Source organism: Geospiza fortis, unplaced genomic scaffold, assembly GCF_000277835.1.
Source record: "Geospiza fortis unplaced genomic scaffold, GeoFor_1.0 scaffold289, whole genome shotgun sequence".
Lineage (NCBI taxonomy): Eukaryota > Metazoa > Chordata > Aves > Passeriformes > Thraupidae > Geospiza > Geospiza fortis.
Genome location: NW_005054478.1, coordinates 911,022 through 919,354, shown reverse-complemented (window position 1 = coordinate 919,354; position 8,333 = coordinate 911,022). Strand labels below are relative to the sequence as shown.

The 8,333-nt window shown below is 44.7% G+C and overlaps 1 protein-coding gene across 1 annotated transcript in view; it reads right to left on the bottom strand.

Annotated features, from left to right (window-relative positions):
* Positions 1-8,333, bottom strand: part of CSMD2 (CUB and Sushi multiple domains 2) — a 225,955-nt gene that overhangs the window by 138,047 nt on the left and 79,575 nt on the right.

Below are 8,333 nucleotides of genomic sequence, written 5' to 3'. Positions count from 1 at the left end.
TTACAGAGGTTCCCAGTCCTTCCTCCTAAAGCAAAGAACATTCCCAAGCTCATCTCTTCATATTTGGTTAACCCCACTCCAAAATCTATTTATTTTAACTCAGGAAGGGAAAGGATGGCAAGAACCTCTTTATTTTTTACTTATCTATGACCAATCCCAACCTGAGGAAGATTCCAGTCAGGATCAGAGGTGAGCAGCTCCAGAACCCAGCAGCAGCCCTTCATATTTGTTTATAATTTTATTTCCTTTTAAAATATGAAGTTGCTTGCTTCATTTACCTCCAGCTCACAATTCCTGGATGAGTTTTGTTCCAAACCAAGCTTTAGACTGGAACAATACTTCAGACTCAGACTGAGACCCACAATGGTGACATTCACCATGGTGGGGACACCAATGCTCTCTCTGTTCCTGCTAATGAAAGTTAATTATTTTAATCCCAAATTATCACTTATTTTAAAATTACTGCAATTTCAACACCCATTATTGGCATTCAAACACCATTTATTGGCATTCCAACACCATTTATTGGCATCCAACACCTTTTATTGCCATTCCAACACCCATTTTTGCCATTTCAACACCCATTTTTGACATTCCAACACCTCTTGTTTTCTTTTTTTAACGAAGGCAAAAGGATCCTGTGAATCTGTTTCCATCCGGAGGATATTTCAGATTTTATTATTAAACATTTTTTAGCAGCAGATCCGACAGCCCATGGAGCACCTGAAGAGTCCTTCAGCCACCCAGCCCATCCAGAGGTGACCTCAGGCTGGAATTGGCAGCGTTAATTAATGGCATCCCTGTGCCCCTTAATGAGCTGGCAGGGTGATTAGTGCATAACTAAAGCATCTCTGCCACCTACAGTACAATCCAAACCCTGGATTGTCCCATGCCTGGATCCTGCAGCGCTCTGGGATGATTTAAGACTGGGATTTAAGGTTGCTTGCAATCATTTCTCCATGGATTGTCTCCACCCCTGTTCCCAGCCCTTTCAGGAGGAGCAGAAATGGATCCTCTGTGGCTTTTTGCCATCCTTGGGGAACTCCAAGGCAGCTGAACCCATTGAATTGGAAACTTTCTCAAAGAACTGAGTTCAAACAAACAGATTTGGGGCTGAGATCAAACATGGGATGCCCCAAACCCATCCTGAGGAAGTTCCTCTGGCTGGTTGTTATGACAACACCCTTAAACTTAATGCGCTCACTCCCCAAGGGCCATTCCATTGTTCATTCTGCAGCAGCAAACCCCTCAGAAATAATCTTTAGCAATGCAGAGCCAAATTTCCCTTTCACAGCTGCAATTCAACTGCCTGAGATAAAAAACAGAAAACAGTGAAGCAAAGCTGCCTGAATGAGGATCAACTTCTCCTGTCCCCCATCCCTGGTTTTGGTTTTGATCAGCACATCCTTGAAGGGTGGATTCATCCCAAACCTGCGATGTTTTTCCCTTGTGTGACACCAAAGCCACCACATTAAACAAAATTCCTTTATTCAAAACAGGGAGGGGTAAATGCCATCAAAACTCCTTTTTTTGAGAAAAAAGCACTGAAGTGAGGCCTTCTCAACTCTTTTTTATTTCTTTCCTTGCTCTCTCACTTCCCACTGAATCCAGGCATGAAATATTTATCCCATTCCCTCCCCTGGCACAATTAGCATGGCTGTACATGGCTGGCACTGATTACTCTGCATTCACGTCCCATTATCTATTTACAATCCCAATTCCTGCTTTAATTTGTTTCCACGCAGAGAGGAAGAAAAGGAAGGGGGTAAAAAAAATCAATAAAGTGTCACAAAGTGAGGCAGAAGCACTGGAGGAGATGTTTGCACGCAGATTTTGAGCACCCTGAAATTTGATTATCATCAATTTGGCCATTAGTTCTTCTTAAACAGACCCAAATAAGATGAGGATTCCTGGTGTGGATGCTGCAAACCCAGTGCAGGAGTCAAAGGCACGACTAAAGGCAGGAATTCCAACTGAAATCCTGCTATTTCAGGTGAAATATGTGGAGATGATGGATTTAAACATGAATTTGAAGGAGCCCTGGATTCCTCGTGCTGTCCAACAACAGCTCCAAATAAAAGCAAAGCACATCACTGGGGATGTTTCATCTTTTTTTCCCCCACAGAACTGATTTTGTTGATTTATTTAACCTCTCTGTTCATTTAATGTCTGTTTTGACACCCCTTTGGATCTCTGCTGATAATCCCTAAGATCAGCCAGGTTGGGTCCTGGCTCCTCCTGGAGCATCCACCACAAATTCTGGGTGAATCCCCCTGAAATTTCACCTTCCTGGAGCTCAGATCCACCTTTTCCTTCCCTGGCTGTGCTTAACCCAAAATGAGTGGCTGGGAGGAGGAGGAGGAGGGAGATCCCAGGAGCATCTCCATGGATGGAGGAGCCAAAGGGAGATCCCAGCAGCATCTCCATGGATGGAGGAGCCAAAGGGAGATCCCAGCAGCATCTCCATGGATGGAGGAGCCAAAGGGAGATCCCAGCAGCATCTCCATGGATGGAGGAGCCAAAGGGAGATGCCAGCAGCTTTTCCATGGATGGAGGAACCAAAGGGAGATCCCAGCAGCATTTCCAGGGATGGAGGAGCCAAGGGGAGATCCCAGCAGCTCTTCCATGGATGGAGGAACCAAATGGAGATCCCAGCAGCATTTCCAGAGATGGAAGAGTCAAGGCTGGCAGTCAACACGAAATCCAAGGAGAAGAGCACACCTGGATCATCCCTGGAACGCCCCAGGAGAGGCTGGAGCAGCTGGGATAATGGAATGTGTCCCTGCCTATGGATGGGGTGGCACTGGATGGGATTTAAGGCCCTTCCCAACCCAACCCAAACCATTCTGGAATTCCACCATCCACAACTGGTTGCTCAGTTTAACCAGAATTGTTGAGGGCACCAAACTGAGCCCAGCCCAAATTTCACTCTGAGCTCCATCCCCAGCCCACTCTGAGCCTCCTTTTCCCTCCCAGCTTTTATTCCACTGATATCCTGCCAATTCTGACTCATTTCCCTCTCACTACAACTCAGGGACCCCTCTCAGCAGCTCTTCATCTCCCTGTGTATTATTATTATTCACTTCACCTGTATTTTTAACTTTTCATCCAAACCTCTCCTGGAATTATCAGGAGAGCTGTACCATTAATTCTGAACATCTTATTTGAGCTTGTCTGCTCTCTTAAACAAAATATACTTAAGCACCTCTAGACCTCATTTCTGGGTCGCAGGAGACTTCTCCTCACTGTGGACTTTCACAAGGAAAATGAATCATTAGGTCAGTTATTGTTCCTCCTCTCCTGCATCTTCACTCTGCTCCAGAGCCTGCAGGTGCCTCAGGAAGGGCAGGGACAGACTCCACATCACCCCCACGCCTCAGGGAGAACAGCTTGGCTCATGGGACTCTTCTGCTTGTAGGGAATTGTGAAAAAAACAACCCTACAAATGAGGCAAAGAAACTTGTGGGAGCAGCCAGGGATTCCCCTTGGAAGGATGTGCCCCCTCCAGGCCTCCCCTCCTTTCCTGGAATGTTTTAAGGCAGGAATTCCCCACTGGGATGTTTTTAAGACCCATCTTAACCCCAACGGCAGATTGAAACAAGTTTTTTCCTTGCAGGAGGAGCAGTGCACTCCTCATTCCCCAGAAATAATGGGAATTACAAGGCCTGAGCACCCTTTCCATGAGGAAATTCCTCCTGCTTAAGTATATTTTGTTTAAGAGAGCAAACCAGCTCAACTAAGATGCTCATTAATTAATTAATGGCACGATATGAGGTCAGGCCTTGGAACTGCCCAGGGAGGTTTGGAGCTCCCATCCCTGGAGGTGTCCAGGGCAGGTCTGGGGACAAGAACTGGTGACAAATTGGGCTGGGTGACCTTGGAGAGCTTTTCCAACCTCAATTATCCCAGAAAGGAAACCAGGTTCTTCCTCCTCCCGTGCCAGTGCTGCAGCCACACAGAGACCTTTGTGCTCCTGGCAATTAAAATAATCAAATAATGAATCCCACCCTCGCTGCTAATTACCCGAGTTTAAAGAAGCCAAGTGACAGAAGCAAAGCACTTCCCACACGCTCCCAGCCTGAAACCAGAGCTTGGTTCCAGTCACACCACAGCGAGGTGACAAACACGATTAGATTTATTCCATTCAGAGCCAACCACCCCTAATTCAGCACAACAGAATGCAACTGAGGCTCTCCAACGCTCAGCATTGCAAATCCTCCCCCCCAAACCTGCTACAGCTTTATTAGAATTTCCTCTGAAGCTTGGATATCAGAACTGCAGAGATTGTTTTCCCCGGGCAGGCAGGGGGAGATGTGCTGATAAGGAGCAGGGCTGTGTTTATTATCAACAGATAAATAACAGCCAGCCCTCCGTGCAGGGCAGCCTCACTCCCGGCTTTGTCACCTGAACAATGCACTTAAATTCCACTAAACCTGGAGTTTTACTGCCAAATTGAGCCTGGGGAGGCAGGGAGGGTGTTGGGAAGGGTGAAAGTTTGACAAGAAAGTCTCACAGATATGTGTGCTTGGCAGAAAGATTTTTAAATGTAGAATCTGAAGAAGGAATAGAAATTAAAGCAAGTTTTGATATAGAAGAAAAGAATTGCTGAGCCAGTATCACTGGCTAACGAAGGAGGCAAAGGGTGTGTTAGTTAGAAGGGGTTTTATGGCTTAGAGCAAAGGATAAACCCACCCCAAACAAGAAGATGTTTGTACCAAGCAGGAAGCACAGGCAAACAAGTCAGCAAATGCTGCAAGTAGAAAAAAGGTCTCTGGATTTTCCACTACAAGAAAACTGAACAAAAACTTCCAGCTTAAACTGTGATGTACTGACTTTTAGTGACTGGAGAACAGTAACATGAATATGGTAATTATAGCAGTTATGATAGGCTAGAGATAAAAGTTCAGGTACAGATTGGTTCTGCTGTATTAAGAGGCTCAGCAAAGAAAAGTACAGAATGCATTGTAACCAAAAGAAAAGTATAGAATGCATTGTAACCAAAACCAAAGGGTCTCCAGGCCTGTCTGCAGCTGGAGCTGACAGCTGCAGGCACAGCTCTGTCACCCACAACCCTGGACTGCTGTAACCTCTTGGATGTGAGAGGAATAATGGATTTGTCTTTCCAAACCAGCTGTGGGGCTGCTGGGAGATAAAACCAGCACTGGGAGAGAAAAGAAACAATGGGAAGGATTCCACTGATTGGTGAATGGAAAAAGAGATTTGATTTTACAAATAAACTTTAGGTTTGATGACAAATGAAATTGGACATCGAGAGATGAAAGAAACAATGGGGAAGAAACCCCCTAAATTCTGTACGAATTAAAAATTCAAAGGGAGGGTTGTACATTAGAGGGGAATCTTTGGTATCAGATGTTCTCGGAAGTTTGAACCTCTCAAGTACCTCAGAAATGGGGAAAACCCCCTCAATTCCATCAGAATTAAAAATTCAAAGGGAAGGTTGTACATTAGAGGGGAATCTTTGGGATCAGATGTTCTGGGAAGTCTGAACCTCTCAAGTCCCTCAGAAATGGGGAAAGAGAGAAGGGAAATGCAGCTGGGAAATTGGGATAAAAAGGAGGCTGCGTCCTCCAAAAACTGGAGAGACCCCAGGGGAATGCCCCATGGCCTCTGCCTTGATTGGAATAAAGTTCCAGGACTCCTCTGTCTCCTTTTTGGACACAAACCTCTGGTGTGTGTGGATGAATTTTCCTAACAGATACAATAAACTGCATTTTGAAGAGCCGCCTGGAGTCCCACATCCCTCATTCCTGCACGACGATGGGGGGATGTTTCAGCCCAATAAAATCTGCAGAGGGAGCCCAAGAAGCTGTAAAGGAGATTTTGGAGCTGCATCCTGGCGCTTTTCCAGCTCACCGGGCACAGAAGTTGCTGCCCCTGGGGACCGGAGCACAATCAGGTCACCTCAGCTGAGCTCCAGACACGCGGGAGGGGCCGAGCTGATCCCGGCTGCCCCCAGGATGTCACTTTAATAATGGAACAGCCTCACTGGAAGTGACAAACCCGCTGGAAGTGACCCTGCCTGGTGGCAGCTCTGTCGGATTAAGGCCTTTTCTGACCCAGAGATGGGTTGAAAAAAACCTTTTATTCCGTTTTCAGTCTCATTTAGAAAGTAAGACAATGCAAGTGTTACAATTCACGCTATCACAATCAACAACCAACTATTTCCTAGTCACAATATACACTAGAAATATTTCTATATATATATAGTATATATACATATAATATATATATAATATCCTATTTATAGTATGTATATAATACATATAATATTAGAATAGAATAGAATAGAATAGAATAGAATAATAAATATATAGTATATAGAAATATATAGTATATATATAATATATACCATAAATATTTCTTAACTATCTTAACTTTTACCACACCATGCTACATATACCTTAAAACCAACAATCTAAAATTACCCTTCATAAATCCTAATAAAATAAATCCTTTATAATTCCATTTCTCCAAAATATCTAGTCTTTTTTACAAGACCATCCTTTAAGACTTGTTTCTAATTCAATTTCTCTCTCAACAACATCCATCCTGTTCCAGAACATTTCTAAACTCAACGTTTACACACAAATACACATTGTGTGAACCTTCTGTCAGGTTTTAAGAATTTTTTACAAATCCATTCCCCACATTAGCTCCACCAGCTGTGGGTTCAGCCCTGTCCTGTTCTCTCCTCCGGCAGCTCTGCTCCCATCAGGCATTCATGAGTTGTTGTTGCTGTTTTTTGGATTTTTTGGGTTTTTCTTGCTGTTATTTTTTCTTTTTTTACCTGCCAGGTCCTGCGTTTACCCAGAGAGCAGAGACTGGAGGATTAAAGGTCACCATTGAGGAGCTCCTCAAAATTTACTCATTCCACCAAGTGCAGCAGCACTCCCAGGTTGTCTCTGACGCCTCTCAACTCCAGGGGCACAAAGGCCTCTCCCATCCCAGCTCCCTTCTCCCATGCCTCCATCCTGCCCTTAAAAAAATCCAGTTTTTCCCCAAAATCCCAGCATGGTTTGGTTGGAAGGAGCTCAAGGATGATCCACCATGGCAAGGGCCACCTTCCACCACAGCAGGGTGCTCAGAGCTCCTTCCCTCCCTTCAGAAGGGCAGCTTGGTGCTGATTTACACTAAAAAAATAAAAAAACAGCAACAGAAGAGATTATCTGGGATCACTGAGAGGAATTTTTATGAGGGAGCAAAGCCTGGGTAATGATGATGTTGAAGGAGCAGCCTTTTGCTCCAAATGGTCCCCCTGGTAATTCCTGCAGTGTCTCCACAAGTTTAATACACAGGATTATTGCAGGGAAGTCTCTCAGAAGGAAGCAGATCCTTAACTTGCTTTGACATTGTCATTTTACACTGCATTATTCCACAGGAGACCTGCAAAGCAATAAATCCTTCCTCTGCCAGGATGTGGGAGCCCTGTGAGAGGTGCCAGCAACAAATTGTTCAGCTAAATTCTCATTTCTGCCCCGAATTCCACCTTGTCCTCAATGACCCTTCAAGAAAAAAAAAGTTAAAAAAAAGGAGTCACCTGCTTAAAGCCTACAGGAAGCTCTGAGATTTCATTCCCTGATAAACTCACACTGGAGCTTTAATTTAACAGCAGCAGGGACAAGAAAGGTGCTTTTCAGTAACTTCCACTCCATGAAACTATCAGAGGAATAAAACTTTGTTTTTTTCCCCTTTTACTCCTTTCCAAACTCATCCTTTCCAACCCAGCTTTGGCTCTTCCTGCCAAGAAGGAAATTGTGAAAAGGTGTTTGCAACGTCCTATTTCTTTAGGGAGCTACCGAACAACTCCAGCAGGAGAGCATAAAACAGCCCTGGCCTCATCATTTTGGGTGAATTCTTCAGAAAAATCCATTTCCAATGTGCTTGCTATTGAGAGAATTGCTGGAATTCACCACAAGTGAATAAATTGTTGTTTCTGAGGATCAAGTGGCACCTTCTCAGCAGCAAAGTGAGTCCATCCAAACACTGCAGCACCCACCCAGCAGCAAATCCTTTGGAGATTCCCTGGGTGAGAGCTCTCAGGAAAGGGGAAAAAATTCATTTTAAAGTCCACCTGCCCCTGTGCTCCCACCTTCAGCCAGCCAGGAATTCCCAGGTGGGTTTATCAAGGTCCCAGGTGGGTTTATCAAGTTCTCAGGTGGGTTTATGAAGTTCTCAGGTGGGTTTATCAAGGTCCCAGGTGGGTTTATCAAGGTCCCAGGTGGGTTTATCAAGTTCTCAGGTGGGTTTATGAAGTTCTCAGGTGGGTTTATCAAGGTCCCAGGTGGGTTTATCAAGTTCTCAGGTGGGTTTAT